We start from the raw sequence: 17,836 nt of genomic DNA, 5'->3' as shown, positions 1-17,836 counted from the left end.
AGGGGTACCAGGACATTTTGCAGGGCAATGGAAATGTTTGTTATCTTGATTGTGGTGGTGCTTTTGCAGTACTGTACATGTGTCAAACTGATCACATTGTGCACTCTAAATATGCGCAGTTTAGTGTACTTCCATCATACTCCAATAAAGTCGAGGACTGTGTGCCCCATTTCAGTGTTGGGAAAAACAAGAGTGGGTGATGAACTGGCCACTCTGGGGGTATCTGATGTTCAGAGGCAAAACAGAGCCTTGGGAGTAGGAAGAGGTCTCAGCAGCGTAAAAACACCCAAAAGCTTAATGAGAAGGCTACAGTCAGAATCTGTGTGTCTGTTGACCGTGTCAGGACCCTGAACAGATTCAGCTAATTTACCAGACCTTTACTGGCCCTGTGCTGGCTTCAGAGATGGATAACAAGAGCAAGACATATGTAAGAATTATTAGGCTGGGCGCAGTGACTCACATCTGTAATCTCAGCACTTTGAGAGGCGGAGGCAAGTGGATTACTTGAGGCCAGGAGTTAGAGACCAGCCTGGTCAACATGGCGTTTCTACTAAAAATGCAAAAATTAGCCAGGTGTGGTGGCACACGCCTGTAAGCTCAGCTACTCAGAAGGCTGAGGCATGAGAATTGCTTCAGCCTGGGAGATGGAGGCTGCAGTGAGCTGAGATTGCATCACTGCATTCCAGCCTGGGGGACAGAGTGAGACTCTGTCTCAAAAATAAATAAATAAATAAATAAATGGAGAAATAGAGAGAAATAGAGACATGCAGAAGCACGATGAAAGGGCAGGCATTAATTGTTGGCTGGTGTGGGGACACAGAGCATTTGTGCAAGAGAGAGAGAGAGTGGGAGCGCTCTGCCTGTCCCCTGCATCCTCAGCAGGAAGTGAGGGTGAGCACAGAACCTCCTTCATTTGCTGCCCGGAGCTGCCATTGTTTAGTAGTGTTGTATCACCTTGGTTATTTATGCCTCTGCCTCAGTTTCCTTACCTGTAAAATGGGGATAATACCTATCCCCTAGAGTTATAAAATTTTCTATTAATAAGGGTTATTTTTTAGAGCAGTTGTGGGTTTGTGAAGAAATTTTGCAGAAAGTACAATTTCCCATATACCCCTTCTCTCCCTTTCCTATTTCATAGTTCCTCTGGGTTTCGACAAATGCATGTCATGTATTCATCATCACAGTATCATACAGAACAGTTTCACCGCTCTAAAAATCCCCCATGCTCCATCTCTTCATTCCTCCCTTCCTTCCTCCCCCACAACTCCTGGCAACCACTGATCTTTTTACTGTCTCTATAGTTTTGTCTTTTCCAGAATGGCATATAGTTGGAATCACAGTAGGTAGCCTTTTTAGACTGGCTTCTTTCACTCAGAATATGCATTTAAAATTCCTCTATGTCTTTTCATTGCTTGAAAGCTCATTTCTGAATAACACTTCATTATAAATATGGACCAGTTTGCTTATCCACTAATCTACCAAAGGGTGTCTTGGTTACTTCTGGTTTTTTGACAATTATGAATAAAGGTACTATAAACATTTGTGTGGAGGTTTTTGTATCGATATAAGTTTTCAATTCATGGGGGTAAATACCCTAGGAACTCAATTGCTGGAAAGTACAAGCCTATTTTAGCTTTGTAAGAAACTATCAAACTGTCTTCCCAAGTGGCTGTGCCATTTTGCATCCCCACTAGCAATGAATAAGAATGCCTGTTGTTCCACATCCTCACCAGCATTTGGTGTTGTCTATGTTTTGGATCTCAGCCATCTGTAGGGTTTCCATAAGCACTGAATAAAATGATGAATGTAAATCTCTGATCACAGGCCCTGGTACAGAGGCGTTGCTCGGTATCCAGCAGCTGTTGTTACTATCTTTGAGTACCTTTCCTCCTTTGCCTGTGCCCTTCCTCTTCTTCTTGGCCTGCTTTAATTCTCTCTTTTATTTGAGGCACAGTTTTCAGTTTTTAATCTTTGAAAACTCTTTCTCCTCCTCTCTGCCAGCCTCTTCCCCTGAACTCCTTGTCACTTCTAATTAGACTTGTGACATGCATGGTTCAATAATCACTTGCAGTATTAGTCAGGATTCTACAGAGAAACAGACCTATAGGAGGTTATCTACTATCTATCTATCTATCTATCTATCTATCTATCTATCTATCTATCATCTATCTATCTATCTATCTATCTATCTATCTATCTATCTATCTATCACCTATTATTATCTATCTGTCTGTCTATTATCTATCTATCCAGAAATATTTGTTTTAAGGAATTGGCTGCTCACATGGTGATGAGACTGGCAGGTCTAAAATCTGCAGTTTGGGCTGCAGACCCAGGGGAGACCTAGGGGAGAGCAGATATGCGATTCAAGTCTGAAGGCTATCTGATGGCAGAATTTCTTCTTGCTCAGGGGAGATCGATCTTTTGTTGTATTCAGGCCTTCAACTGACTGGATGAGGCCCACCCACATTATGGAGGGTTACTGCTTTACTAAGAGCCCACCAATCGAAATATTAATCTCATCAAAAACACCCTTACAAAAACATCCAGAATAATGTTTGACTGAATATGTGGGCATTGTGGCCCAGCTAAGTCACATAAAATCGACCATCGCAAGTATGTAGATAGTGTTTTGACATTAAATTAGGAGCAAGAACCTTGTTCTGAACTTTTTCCATCCCAGCCAGCTCTAGCACTGAGGCAGATTCTAAACGGGCATGATAAATATTGGCTGAAAGAATGCTTGAGGGAAAGAGTCCTTTAGTTACCTGGTTTCTGATGTAGTATGCGGGGGTGATAAGGTGACTGCCATAATACCAGAGTGATCATTTACATTAAGGTATTCTTGCTTGAAGGAATTCACTACAGAGAATAATTTTGAATTATGTGAAAAATTTACAGAAATTTTAAAGATAATGGTATTTCCAAATGAATTAGGGAGGCAAATTATTAACCTTTGTGATTTTGACTACCTGCCCCCTCTCCTTTTATTCCTTCTTCACTTTGGAGGGATATAAAATAAGAATGAACTGAAACTATACTTGCAGGTGTCCAAGGTTTCTATGGAGACAGATCTTTGTAATTATTACTTTGTGGGTTGTTAGGAACTCACCTGTGAGGTACAGTGAGTGGAAAGTTCTGAGAGTCTGTGGCTCAGCCATCGTGACTATGTAACCAGTATTGGTCGGTGGCCCAAGGTCTGTCTCCTTTCAGGGTTCAACCTCCAACCTTATTTCTGCTTCCTTCATGTTGGAATTCACACTGTGAGGTAAATACACCATAGTACAGCTAAAGAAATAAACAAGCAAAGGCCAAGGGGATCATAATACACTGGGTAGTCACCATGGTCAGGCGATATTAGCTCACAAGGACAAAAGAACAGAGGCATTTGGATAAATCCAGCCATCAGGAGCAACAACTGCTGTAAATATTGTTGAATCACACACTTTCAGAACTGCAAAGGTTTTTGAGGGAATAAGGTATAGCTGGAAGGAACACAAGATTGAAAGTCAGAAATTCTGGGTTCAGAACTTCAATCTGCCATACTTATGTGCAATCTTAGCCGATCCAAGTGGCCTCTCTGAATTTCAGCATGTTCATTTCTATATTTGGGAAATGAGATTTTATAATTATATTTTATCTTCATGGTCTGTTGGAGCAATTGAATGAGCTACCATTTGTGAAGGCTCTATGCCAATATTATTATTGAGCTACACTCTTTCATTTTACTAGTGGGGAAGCTGAGATTCAGAGAGGTTAAGTGATTTTTTCAAGGTAGGACATTGATGCTGTAAAGCTTTGTCTTTTCTTTCAGTGCCTTGTTGTTGACTCATGGATGTTGAGAATCGCTAACATTCACTGAGCAGTTATGTGTGCCACAAACCGTGCTAAATGCTTTATGTGTATTTTTTCCTCAGCAAAACCTTATGAATTTGGTACTTGTATCAGTTTGTTTCTACTGCATAATAAACCCCCATGTCAAGTGGTTTAAAACAATGCCCATTTATCAACTTACACTTCTGTAGCTTCGAAGTCTGGGCATGGCATGACTGAGTCCTCTGCTCAGGCTCTGATGAGGCTGAAATCAAGGTGTTAGCCAAGCTGTGTTTCTTTCTTGGGGTTTTGGGGAGAATCCACTTCGAAGCTCATTCAGATTGTTGGTTGAATTTAGTTCCTTGCAGTTATAGGGGTAAGATTTCCATTTCATTGTTGGCTGTCAGCTTGGTCTTGGAGGCCTCCCATACTTCTTGCCACTTGGCCCCTGTAGGCAGTTAATAACCTGGTCGTTTCTACTTCTTTCAGGCCAGCAGGAGTTCATCACTCTGGCTTTTTTTTCTCTGTGTCCAGTTGAAAAGGCTCTGCTTTGAAGGAGCTCACCTGATTAGGTCAGACCCACCCAGACAATCTCCCTTTCTTAAAGTCAATCAGTGCCATATAACGTAACCTAATCAAGTGGGTGAAATCTATCATATTTACAGTCCTGGAAATTATACACCAGGGAGTATGCATCTTGGGGCCATCTTAGAATTCTACCTACCTTGGCACTATTATTAACATGTCCATTTTACAGGTGAAGAAACTGAGAATAGAAAAGGTTAAGTAAAATGCCTGAGGCCACACAGTAGTAAATGAAAGAGCCAGGAATCAAAACTAGGACTGGCTGCTTCCAGAATCCATGCTCTTAGGCCCTCTGTTATGCTACCTCTTGCTGCTGCCAAGACCCATGGGGCTCTTGAGAAGACCCTGTTCTTCTGATCAGGAGGGAATGATAGTGCTCGGTCTGACAAATAAATCTCTGTTGGAGATGGCCGTTTACCCATAGTCACCAAAGTTTACCCAGTGGCAGTGTGGGCCATGAATATGTTTCTTCTGGTTACTATGCTGCCTTAGGCCAGCAAAAACATTCTGGGGCCCTTAAGTGATGCATGAATCCAGTTTCAGGAAACCTGGTGGGCTACTGCAAGAGCTGATTGTGTCAAATGTCCTTTTCAATGTCTCTAAAGAGGTGTCTTGCAGGTGCTAGTCTGTTTTGCTTCCACCCAGGTAAAGCACATGCACCCCTGTGTACGCAGTTCTCTCTCTTTTTCTCCCCCACGCTTTTGAAAGAGGCATCATGTGTGAGGACAGCAGGTGTCTGGACACAGTCATAGCACCACCTATAGATGCAGAGGGGAGACGCCCAAGTGGAGCCCATGCTTCATGATGCCCCCCATCATGTAGCCACACGCCTGCCATCTCCTCCTTCATGGTGTCTGTGCCTCCCTTCTGATGAGGTGGATCTGGACCCAAATGCTGGGGCTTGGGGGATGTGGGAGGCTGGCCAAGGAGTGTTTTATTTCAGCAAGGTGGTTCCCTTACTGCTCAGAGGTGAAATAAGCAGGGAAGATATCATGCTTGCATTTTATAGCCCTTGCTGTTGACCACTGGAAGAGATTTTGGGTTTGAATGAAATATTCACAATCACCCACACATTGGCTTTAGTATTCATCTCCATAGATATAATCCTTTAAAAACACAACTTAAATTCCTTGGCTTGAATTCCTAAGCTTCTGTACAGAAATCAGGAAGAGAGGATGTTCTTTGGTTGGAACTCATTGCTGATTAGGGACATGGTATTTGTGTAAGGGTGGGGAGGAGTGGGATTCTTCCATGGAGGCAGGTTCTGGAACCCTCAAAGCAGCACATTCGCAAGCCCAACGTATAATTTGGAGCTTCCATGTATGCTCTTGACATCTTTCCAAACAAGGTCTGGTAAACTTCTCCAGGATGTTCTTCCTTATTCCTTGGAAGGTGGTTGATATGGTTTGGCTGCCTCCTCACCCAAATCTCATCTTTAATTTTAATGCTCATAATCCTTATGTGTCGAGTGAGGGAACTAGTGGGAGGTGATTAGATCATGGGGGCAGTTCCCCCATGCTGTTCTCCTGATAGTGAGTGAGTTCTCATGAGATCTGACGGTGTTATAAGGCAGTTTTCCCTGCTCTTGCTTGCTCTCTCTCAACTTCCGCCACGTAAGACGTGCCTACTTCACCTTCTGCCATGATTGTAAGTTTCCTGAGGTCTCCCCAGCCATGCAGAACTCTGAGTCAATTAAACCTCCTTTCTTTATAAATTACCCAGTCTCAGGTATGTCTTTAAAGCAGTGTGAACAAGACTAATACAGTGGTCTCAGGAAGATGAGGAGAAAAGACGAACTCTGTTAGTATAGCAACACTTTGTGCTTTTGTGGAAAGCATGGTAAATAGTAACAAGAGGAACATTTATTTGATTTGTTTGCTGGGGAGGCTCAAAAGAACCAACTAGTTCCTCTGGCTTCATTGAGGAGGTCCACTCAGGAGGCATCGGGAGATTGGTTAAAACCACTGAGGGGGCTGGGCATGGTGGCTTACACCTGTAATCCCAGCACTTTGGGAGGCCGAGGTGGGTAGATCACCTGTGGTCAGGAGTTCATGACCAGCCTGGGCAGCATGGCAAAACTCTGTCTCTACAAAAATGTTAAAATTAGCCTGGCATGGTGGCACATGCCTGTAGTCCCAGCTACTCCAGAGGCTGAGGCATGAGAATCGCTTGAACTCTGGAGGTGGAGGTTGCAATGAGCTGAGATCTCACCACTGCACTCCAGCCTGGGTGACACAGAGAGACTCCATCTCAAACAAACAAACAAACAAACAAACAAACAAACAAGCAAAAAACATAAAAAGGTGGGGGGTTGGGTAAGGGGAGAAAATGGAAGGAAGAACAAAGCAAATGTAAGGAAGACAGATGTGGCCTGTGTGTGAACTGGCAGGAAAGGCAAGGCAAGGGGAAAAGGGACAAACTCCTGTGAGTTGTCCTTTGACTCCATGTGAATGTGAGACCACCAAACAGTAAGTGATGGACTGTGGTATCTTGCCCTTGCAGGGGTTATCTGTATAATCTGACTCTTGCCTCCTTATACTTCTCTGAGCTCCTCTGTTGGATTATAGGAGTTTCTTGAACAAATACATGAAATAATCTTGAACATTAAACACCTTTGTTATTCTCAAAGGCATCATGTGGTCCATATGACTTTGACCTTGGTGGCAGGGGCAGAAAAGCTCCACACTCAGCCTTCCATGCTCTCTTCTCTTCCCTGGGGGCTTGAAATCTGCAAACCAACCTCCCTTCCTGTTAGGTCTGTCAGTTCTCCCACAGTGGAGGGCATTCACTGGGAGCAGGTGGGGAGCCATTGTACCTGCCTTAGGGAGGCCGCTGGCAGCAGCGAGTGGCTAAGGGCGGCCGTGGGCAACTGCATCATGGCGGCTTTGGTGGCATCAGCGGGCCTGTAGGCTCCTTGGCTCCCCATGGGCAGCAGCAGTGGCTTCTCCAGCAGGAGCACCACGTGCAAGTTCTTGTCCACAGGCAGCAGCCGCTTGCAGACGGTTGGGTAACCCCCTTCGCCTTGGTGCTCCTATGCCCAAACCAAATCTTTTCTTTCTCGTATGTTCTTCCAGGCCTTCTACCACTTCTATAACTAAGCGTCTGTTTACATCCTTTTCTCCTCAGAATATCCCCAGGGGTTTCATTTTCCTGAGTGAACACCGAACACCGACCCAGCCAGCAATCTTGCCCAAGTCTAAGATCATTCCCAAAGGGGGCCCAGACTTGCCTGTTTTTGTTCTCTTAGCTTTCAGGTTCAGTGTGACAGCTCTGTGGAGCCTTGCACCTATGGTTAAGAATTGTTAACATCATTGTCTTTTTTTTTTTTCAAAGGCAACCAACCAGGGGACTGATGGACATATCAATATACTGTAGTGACTAAAGCTAGGGAAGAAATTATACGACAATGTACAGTGATAGAAATTTGAAGCTGAACTCCTCTTGACAGCCTCTTCCCTTCTACTCATCAGGATGTTAGCTGTTACACAAGCTTTATCAAAAGGTGACAGAATTGTCAGTCAATGTTATGTGATGAACTTGGGCTGACACTGGTTGCTCTACTGATTTTTATTAAGCTATACTACAGCAGGTCCTCAGATAACGTCATTTCATTCAGCATCATTTTGTTATAACATTGATGAGAAAAAAAATTGCTTCCCAGCTGGGGCCATTGTCTATGTGGAGTTTGCATGGTCCCCCATGTCTGTGTGGGTTTTCTCTGTGTACTCTGGTTTCTTCCCACATCATGAAGATGTGTGCATTAGGTGCATCGGCGTGTCTAAATAATCTCACCTGGAGTGAGTGTGGGTGTGTGTCAGTGCACCCTGTGATGGGATGATGTCCTGGCCAGGGCTGGTTCCAATCTTGCAGCCTGAGCTGTTAGGATAGGTTCTGACCACCCGTAACCCTGAAGTGGTATAAGTGGGTGAATAATTATCTTACTCATTTTTATTAATATTTTTTTGGATGGAGTTTCACTCTTGTCACCCAGGCTGAAGTGCAGTGGCAGGATCTTGGCTCACTGCAACCTCCACTTCCCGGGTTCAAGCAATTCTCCTGCCAGCCTCCCTAGTACTGGGACTACAGGTGCACACCACCACGCCCGGCTAATTTTTCTATGTTTGGTAGAGACAGGGTTTCACCACGTTGGCTAGGCTGGTCTCAAACTCCTGACTTCAAGTGATCCTCCTGCCTCAGCCTCCCAAAGTGCTGGGATTACAGGCATGAGCCACCGCTCCCGGCCTATTAATATTTCTTAAATGGATGTATAGCTCACATTTATTTCAATGTTTAACACTGGAAATGTTTTGGTCTTTGTTTAGAAGTTTGGTGATGTTTTTGCAACCAGAAATATGCCATAAGAATTTAACTCTTGTCTATATCAAATAGCCAATGGAAAGTTGTTATCTTTTTTTTTCTTTTTTCTTTTTGGTGCTGGTTGTTTTTGTTTTGTTTTGTTTTGTTTAGAGACGAGGTCTCGGTCTGTAGCCCAGGCTGGACTGCAGTGGCATGATCATAACGCACTGTAACCTCAAACTTTGGGCTTAAGCAATCCTCTCGTCTCAGCCTCCCAAGTGGCTAGGAGGACAGGCATGTGCCACCATGCCTAGCTGATTAATTTTTTTTTTGGTAGAAGTAGGGTCTTGCTATATTGCCCAGGCTGGTCTTGAACTCCTGTCCCCAAGCCATCCTCCTGTGTTGGCCTCCCAAACCACTAGGGTTATAGGCAAGATTGGTTTTATTTTAAGTTGTAGTTTCCAAGAACCCACTGATGACATTAATTCAGGACTTACTACATATTTCACAAAGGGGATGGGTGATATGAATATGATTTACTTTTAGAGAATGAAGCAGGGCATGAGTGATTAAGTGATATTTTTCAAATACAAATTTATTTATGTATATTATTTTGAATATATGTTTCAGGTGAGATGATTTTAATTATGAGTAAGAATAATGGCATGAAGACCTCCAAAGGACTTAAGCAAAAAGAGGATTTATAGGGCTCACATGATGAGAAGTCCAGAGATGGGTAGGCATCAGTGCTGGATTAATCCAGGGGCTCTTGCCCCATTTTCCTAAGATGTTCTTGGCTCTGCTGGCTTCTTCTTCCTGGGCTTGTAGCAATGTCTAGAGAAAGAGTTCAAGGGTTGTTTCTTCAAGCTTGAGAAGCCCTCAGAAAATCTTTTCTCATGTCTCCTAGGTCCAAATTCAGTCATATGCTCATCTGGAACCAATTACTGGGAAGGCATTGGAATGGCATTACCTTTGGAACATTCTGGAACTGGGAATGAGATTAGTTTTCCCATATGGGCTGCATGGAGGAGGATGTTTCCCTGAAGGAAATAAGGGTTTGGTTGGGGAAAAAGGAGATAAAAAGGGGAACCTGGATAATTAAGGCTGTGGAAGAGCAAAGTCCCTTTGCTCTTCTGACTCCAAAAAGCTCCCATGTTATCTATGTAACTGATGGCTTATAATTTTTATTCATTCAACAAACATTTATTGAGCCGTTAAATATGTGCTGAGTACAATGCCAAATGCTAGAGATACAAAGAATAATGAAAATATTGTCCTATTCCCTCGGGGATTTTACAGTCTAGTGGAGGAGACATATCGGTGAAAAGATTATTATGAAAAATATATGAGACAGTTGTTGGATAGAGATAAAGTGAAGTGTTATGAAAACTCACAGGAAGAAGCAACTAAATCCATGGGTAAGGGGGCTGAGGAGCAGAGGTCTGGGAAGATGGGGGAGGCCATTCCAGTCAGAGGGAACAGCATGTGCAAGGGCACAGAGGCATGGAAGAGGGTGGAATGTTCCAAAAAATAGGACTACCTGTGTGAGCATGACACAAGGTGAGCATGTGGGGAATGGTGAGAGATGAACCCTAGGATCCAGGTCATAAAGAGACTTGGACTTCATCCTGTACATGATGGGGAGGGGAAACTTAGCAGGTAGGGGGCCACAGAATAGGACTAGAAAGCGTGCTGTGGTTTCGGTGTGGACAATGAATTGCGGGAGGTAAGCCTGAAAGCAGGGAGATTATTTCAATGTCCAAGTGAGAAATAAGAGGCAGTGAGAACCTGAACTGAGGGACAGAGGGACTGGAGCAGAGGGGACAAATCCAAGGGAAATTTAATGGGAAGAACCAGCTGGTCCTGGTAACTGCCTGAATCAGGGGAGAAGGGGGAGGTTGGGAGGGAGTTGAGAGAGAAGAAGGAATGACGTGAGTCCGGAATGCCTGCTTGAGTGGCCAGATGGTGATGGTGTTGGTAACTGAGGTGGGGACCCCAGGAGGAGGAGGAACAGGTCTGGGGGAAGAAGATGTGTTCAGCTGTGGACAATTGAGGACAAAATGCTGCAGCCATTGGTAGTCCTGGATGCCTCTAGGTGGCAGTTCAAGTGGCATCCAGAACTACCAGGCTGGAGATCAGGAGAGAGCTCTGGTAGCAAGCAGGGCAGGGTGGGATATTTGAAATAGAGGGCCAGGAAAGGCCATTATAAAAAGGGAACATTCAAACAGACACTTGAATGAAATTATGAAGCAAGCCATGCAAATATTTCACACAGGTAGCTAGCCAGCTCTCCAAGCTGCTCTTCCTAACGGCATTAGAGCCATGCAACGGAGTGTTGGTGGGAAGATGCTCACTGACCAGTAAAGGCATATCCTCCTCTCTCCTCCTCCAGGTCAATGGGGCAGGAGGCTGTTCATCTGTGAACTCCAGAGAGGCTACTGGCCTTGCTGTTGAGTGTGCGGAGGACTACATGATTCCCCAGACTCCAGCTATGCCCTCTTCTTCCCCCTTCCCGCCCCTGATTTTTGAATCCGGCATTAGAACCTCCCAGGGCTTCCCTTTAGGTCTTGACTGTAGCCTGTATCTAGCTGCAATGAGCTCCTCTTGGTGCAGATACTGTTTCTGAGCACTAGAGGGCTCTCCTGAGGACCCATCAGCCTGGATGAGATCCAGGAAAACGTGTCCTCTGAGGATGGTTTCTTGTAGGATTGTGGTACAATGGATTAAAGCAGGGGTGTCCACTCTTTTGGCTTCCCTGGACCACACTGGAAGAATAGTCTTGGGCCACACATAAAATAGCTAACGCTAACGATAGCCAATGAGCTAAAAAAAAATTGCAAAAAAATCTCATAATGTTTTGAATTGTGTTATCTCATAGGTTTATGAATTTGTGTTGGGCTACATTCAAAGCCGTCCTGGGCCGCGGGTTGGACAAGCTTGTATTAAAGCATCATAGAGCTTATGCAAGCTCAAATTATATTCTAATGTGGGCTTCAAAACCACCTTATCTGGTAAATGCAATGACTAAGACAAGAAACTCTCACAAAAGTCTTATTTCTTTTGTTGAATGAATGAATGATGAGTACTTTTGCAAAATTCCAGGAGAGTTTCCAAAAAGGGATGTGAATAGGAAGTAAAGCAATTGCTGTTTTCCTATACTCAAGGCAAGCCCCAGCTGAGTGTTATTCCCTGATGACCCTTCCAGGCAAGCCCCAGCTGAGTGTTATTCCCTGATGACCCTTCCAGCTGTTACTACTGATTTGGGCGGAGACTTTTACTGGCTTCCTGATAACAAAGCCCTCATAGGAGGGAATCTCTCAACAGCAGAAGGCTGTGGCTACTGGAACGCTGAGTTCTCTCAGACACATTGAAAAAGTATTGTCTTGCTACAGTGAAGCCTTACCGTCATGGAATACACTAGACCGGTAAGATGGAGTTTATGCTAGCCAGGTCTGAATGGTACAGTACTAAAGAACAGCAAATTCATTGGGTAAAAAGGGAGAATGTCTACCTTTTTTGGATAAAAAGCATTTTAAAAAATCTTATTATTTCAAAAGGGAACATGCTGTTTGTTCTTCAACGAGGTTATTCTTTAGTGTCATACCGTCTGCTAGGTTAGGTCTATACCAGGCAATACATCTTAGATTTTTGACCCACAAATGCCATATTCTTGCCGCTACAATTATCTACCATGTCTAAAGGAAGCAGGTTTATGGTAAGCACCAATTTAAATAAAAACGAAAAATACAGCAGGCCTGAAGATATTCTGTTTTTTTTTTTCTGTTACTGCTGCTACCATATTCTGCGTTGGATGTGAGTTCTCAAGTTCTGGTTCATGGGGAATGGGCGAGTGAAGATGAGAATTGCAAAAAACTATACTCCGACCAATAGGCGAGTTTGGTGAATTCATTGTTTTGCCATCCTGAAAATAATAGCCATGAAGGCTTTCATATCTGCCACCACTAGATGTCACTAGATATCAAGCTTCTTAGAACAACTGCGTTACAGGCTTGAACAACTGCTCCCGTCATTCTATTAATACAGTATTTTAAAACTGTATCTGTACTGTATACATTTTCCACATTGAATCTTGTGCATTTAATGTGACATTCATTCCTAGGAACCGAGCTTCATTCTGACCATAAGGCAGCTTACTTTTTGGATAGGAATAACTCCTCTAGCCTGTCCTTTATATGGCAAGTGAATTCAGATTTCCTTTGCTGTTAAAATATCCTGGTAAAGATGTGCATGATTCTGTTTTCACGTTGGCAAAATACTTGTCCTCTGATGGGTTTTGGCTGACTCAGTGCAACGTGACAAAAGTAGAAGCTTGATTGCCTTGCTTATGATTTAGGCTCCTCAGACAGTGTGATGCTTTCATAGAGGTCATTTTAGCCATCTGGGGCCTTCAGACAGGGCCACCATGTAAACCATCTGGGACGGGTGAAGAGCCTGTACTGGTTTAGAGACCTCTATAGAGAAGGTCTTTGCTAAAACAAAACCCTTTTCTTTGAAGCCCCTTAATCCCTTTATCTTTCTGCAGGCTTTCTTGTCATATTTTCTATGACAGCTCTCAGGGGACCAAAGCCAGCAGAATTTTCTCTGCCTTGGGAATATCTATCTCCATCAGTAAGTCAGACAGTAGGAAGGAGAACTTGTCGTGTGTTCCCAAAGGGGCCCTTCAATTGTGCATTTGATGTTGACGACTTTCTTTGTCATGAAGAATGGAATTCAGGGCTGTGCGGATCCACAGTCTAACGCTAAAACTTTGGAGCTATATGAGGCTTCACAATTTCCAGAGCCCTTTCACATCTACCACCTCACTTTATTCTCACAACAATCTATTAAGGGAGGCAGGGTGGGTATTTTTATTTCCATTTCACAGGAGAGGAAACAGCAGCTCAGAGAAGTTAAATGGCTTGCCTAAGGGTCCCTCAGCTACAAAAGGTGGTGCCATGACCCCCCCTTGCATCTCCAGGCTCCCGGGCCTTGAGACCTCCCTCCCGCCATGACACCAAGCTGCTTCCTGTGGTGGAATTGTTAAGGGCCACAAGAAGTGGGCCTCTAGCAAGACTGCTTCCTCAAAGCTGGCAAAGGATCAGAAATCTGGGGTGGGAGAATTCAGAGCAAGAGCAGAGGAGTCCCTGGTCTCTCTGCTGCCAACTGCCCACCTTCTCAAGGTATCCAACCAAGGCAGACTAAATGATTCGGATAATTGCTTGAATGGCACTGCTTGCTGAAACTGTTATTTAAAAGATATGAAAAAGGTGGAAAGTACAGAGGAAGCCTATACAAATACCTCAACAATTGCAAGGCATTTTGGGTAGAAAAAGTGTTCAAGATATAAAGCTTGTTTCATTCAAAAAAGAATAATTGAGAAGGAGAATTTGAATATTGTTGTCAAGTCAAAACCCAGAACTTATCCTGGCCTTGGAGTGTAAGAGAAGATGGACAGGATGGAGTAGACTGAGGCAATGGGAACAATGGTACCAGGTGGGATGAATTGACTGCCTTCCCCAACCCTGAGAGTCAGGAATGGGTGGGGGAGAGTGCTGCGAGATTTCTTTTGTCAGTATCAGGAGCTACGGTTTGACTGAACTGTATCTGTAAAGCATTTTGCTAACCTGATGAAAACCACTAGCTAATCACTAAAGTAACCTGTTAATCTGTTGAGTGGGATCCCTTTCCTGATGAATAGAGACTTTGAAAAATACTGCTTAATCAATGATGACGACTGAGCTAATTTTCCACCGCAGCCAGTATTTGACTGGATGGAGCTAAAATTTCCTACTTACCAGCCATGGCTGTTGGAAGTAAAGGCACCTGTCTGATGTTATTTCTGAAAGAGGCCCTACCAGCAAAATCCGTGTTTGTGAACTCCTAGGTTCGTTTTGCAAGACTAGCCCTTCAGTTCTCATTAGAGCCAGTGGTTTTCAACTTTGGCTGCACCTGAAAATTGTTTGGTGAGCTTTTAAAAATTGCTGATACTTGGGCTTCATTCCTGGATGTTCAGATTTAACTGGTTTGGGGTAGAGCCCAGGCACTGGTATTTTTTTTTTTTTTTTTTTGCCTTCTACCTATTTTTTTTTATTATACTTTAAGTTCTAGGGTACAGGTTTGATACGTAGGTTTACATGTGACATGTTGGTTTGCTGCACCCATCAACTCGTCATTTACATTAGGTATTTCTCCTAATGCTATCCCTCCCCCAGCCTCCCATCCCCCAACAGGCCCTGGTGTGTGATGTTCCCTGCCCTGTGTCCAAGTGATCTCATTGTTCGATTCCTGCCTATGAGTGAGAATATGCGGTGTTTGGTTTTCTGTCCTTGTGATAGTTTGCTGAGAATGATGGTTTCCAGCTTCCTCCACGTCCCTGCAAAGGACATGAACTCATCCTTTTTTATGGCTGCATAGTATTCTGTGGTGTATATATGCCACATTTTCTTAATCCAATCTATCACTGATGGACATTTGGGTTGGTTCCAAGTCTTCGCTATTGTGAAGAGTGCTGCAATAAACATACGTGTGCATGTGTCTTTATAGTAGCATGATTTATATTCCTTTGGGCATATACCTAGTAATGGGATTGCTGGGTCAAATGGTATTTCTAGTTCTAGATCCTTGAGGGATCACCACACTGTCTTCCACAATGGTTGAACTAATTTGCACTCCCATCAACAGTGTAAAAGTGTTCCCATTTCTCCACATCCTCTCCAGCATCTGTTGTTTCCTGACTTTTTAATGATTGCCATTCTAACTGTTGTGAGATGGTATCTCATTGTGGTTTTGATTTGCATTTCTCTGATGACCAGTGATGATGAGCATTTTTTCATGTATCTGTTGGCTGCATAGATGTCTTCTTTTGAGAAGTGTCTGTTCATATCCTTTGCCCACTTTTTGATGGGGTTGTTTGTTTTTTTCTTGTAAATTTGTTTGAGTTCTTTGTAGATTCTGGATATTAGCCCTGTGTCAGATGGGTAGATTGTAAAAATTTTCTTCCATACTGTAGGTTTTCTGTTCACTCTGATGGTAGTTTCTTTTGCTGTACAGAAGCTCTTTAGTTTAATTAGATCCCATTTATCTATTTTGACTTTTGTTGTCATTGCTTTTGGTGTTTTAGTCATGAAGTCGTTGCCCATGCCTATGTCCTAAATGGTATTGCCTAGGTTTTCTTCTAGGGTTTTTATGGTTTTAGATCTAACATTTAAGTCTTTAATCCAGCTTGAATTAATTTTAGTATAAGGTGTAAGGAAGGGATCCAGTTTCAGCTTTCTACATACGGCTAGCCAGTTTTCCCAGCACCATTTATTAAATAGGGAATTCTTTCTCCATTTCTTATTTTTGTCAGGTTTGTCAAAGATCAGATGGTTGTTAATGTTTGGTGTTATTTCTGAGGGCTCTGTTCTGTTCCATTGGTCTATGTCTCTGTTTTGGTACCAGTACCATGCTGTTTTGGTTACTGTAGCCTTGTAGTATAGTTTGAAGTTAGGTAGCATGATGCCTCCAGCTTTGTTCTTTTTGCTTAGGATTGTCTTGGCAATGGGGGCTCTTTTTTTGGTTCCATATGAACTTTAAAGTAGTTTTTTCCACTTCTGTGAAGAAAGTCATTGGTAGCTTGATGGGGATGGCATTGAATCTATAAATTACCTTGGGCAGTATGGCCATATTCATGATATTGATTTTTCCTATCCGTGAGCATGGAATATTCTTCCATTTGTTTGTGTCCTCTTTTATTTTGTTGAGTAATGGTTTGTAGTTCTCCTTGACGAGGTCCTTCACATCCCTTGTAAGTTGGATTCCTAGGTATTTTATTCACTTTGTAGCAATTATGAATGTGAGTTCACTCATGATTTGGCTCTCTGTTTGTCTGTTATTGGTGTATAGGAATGCTTGTGATTTTTGCACATTGATTTTGTATCCTGAGACTTTGCTGAAGTTGCTTATTAGCTTAAGGAGATTTTGGGCTGAGACAATGGGGTTTTCTAAATATCTGTCATCTGCAAACAGGGACAATTTGGCTTCCTCTTTTCCTAATTGAATACCTTTTATTTCTTTCTCTTGCCTGATTGCCCTGGCCAGAACTTCCAACACTATGTTGCATAGGAGTGGTGAGACAGGGCATCCTTTTCTTGGGGCACTGGTATTTTTAATAAGCATCCCAGATGATCTAATATGCAGTCAGGATTGAGAACCACTGCGCTGGGTGAGCTGCTTTAGAGGACGCCCTCCTCACAGGTGTGGGTAACAGAGAAGCCCAGTTAGCATGGCTTTCCACTCTAGTTTTCTGTTTCCATGAAAGAAGCTTATTCAGATAACTTAGTGCAAACATCTACTAATCAATAATTATTTTAATTAAGAGCTAAATCACATTTTAGCCCCAAATTGAAATATTTACCATCACTAGATAGAATTTGCACCACAATTTAACCCAATGTTTCTCACTGTGTTTATTGACCATTCCTATAAGAATCCTATCAGAATCTGAATGCTTATTAACATGCAGATTTCTGATCCCCATTCCAGACCTACTGAATCAAGTACCTGGATGGAAGCCCAGGAATCTGCATTATAGCAGTTGTTCCAGGAGAGTCAACAATAATGCTTAACTGGTTTTCAGTTAATATTAACCCTGTTTGTCCTGAGGGCAATAGTAAATCTTAGTACTTTTAGTGTTTTCTTTTGTTTTTGCAATTACAAGACTTCTAGCTCTGTGGTCTCCACCATTTCTCCATCAGAACCATATACTTTTTTTTTTTTTTTCTGTATAGACTGTTGACTACTGAGAGGGTGGCATGATTTTAACCTTTCTGGCATCCTTAACCAACTAAAATGTCCCTTGTATCTTCTCTCAATTCTGTCACCAAGCAGAAAAAAAAAAAGAAAAATGAAGTAGCAGCATGATATCACTGATCTGCTTAAGAACCCCATGATTGTCTATTTTCAATTAGCAGTTTCCCTGCCAGCTGGCCTCTAAGTCTCTCCAAGCTTGCCCTGGTAGCAGGTATCCAGCTGCTTAGTGTTTGCTGATTTATTTGCATAAAATTTTCCCTTAATAACTGTCTCTCCCAGGATCAAACACCTCTGCTTTTGGCACAGTTTTCTCTCAAGAGTTTGGAGTTACCAAGCCAAGCTCTATCCATGA

The 17,836-nt window shown here is 43.0% G+C and overlaps 1 long non-coding RNA gene across 1 annotated transcript in view; it reads left to right on the top strand.

The window, feature by feature from the left end:
• Positions 1 to 3,159: 3,159 nt before the first annotated feature.
• The window catches only part of LOC129528083 (uncharacterized), a 28,315-nt gene continuing 13,638 nt past the window's right edge, over positions 3,160 to 17,836 (top strand). Inside the window, exon 1 of the long non-coding RNA XR_008673277.2 lies at positions 3,160 to 3,268. This is a non-coding gene — a long non-coding RNA (uncharacterized lncRNA). The remainder of the gene's footprint in view (positions 3,269 to 17,836) is intronic.

The sequence above is a fragment of the Gorilla gorilla genome, chromosome 19 (assembly GCF_029281585.2).
Source record: "Gorilla gorilla gorilla isolate KB3781 chromosome 19, NHGRI_mGorGor1-v2.1_pri, whole genome shotgun sequence".
Taxonomy (NCBI): Eukaryota; Metazoa; Chordata; class Mammalia; order Primates; family Hominidae; genus Gorilla; species Gorilla gorilla.
Note: the sequence above shows the minus strand (reverse complement) of the source record. Positions and strands in the feature narration are given on the sequence as shown.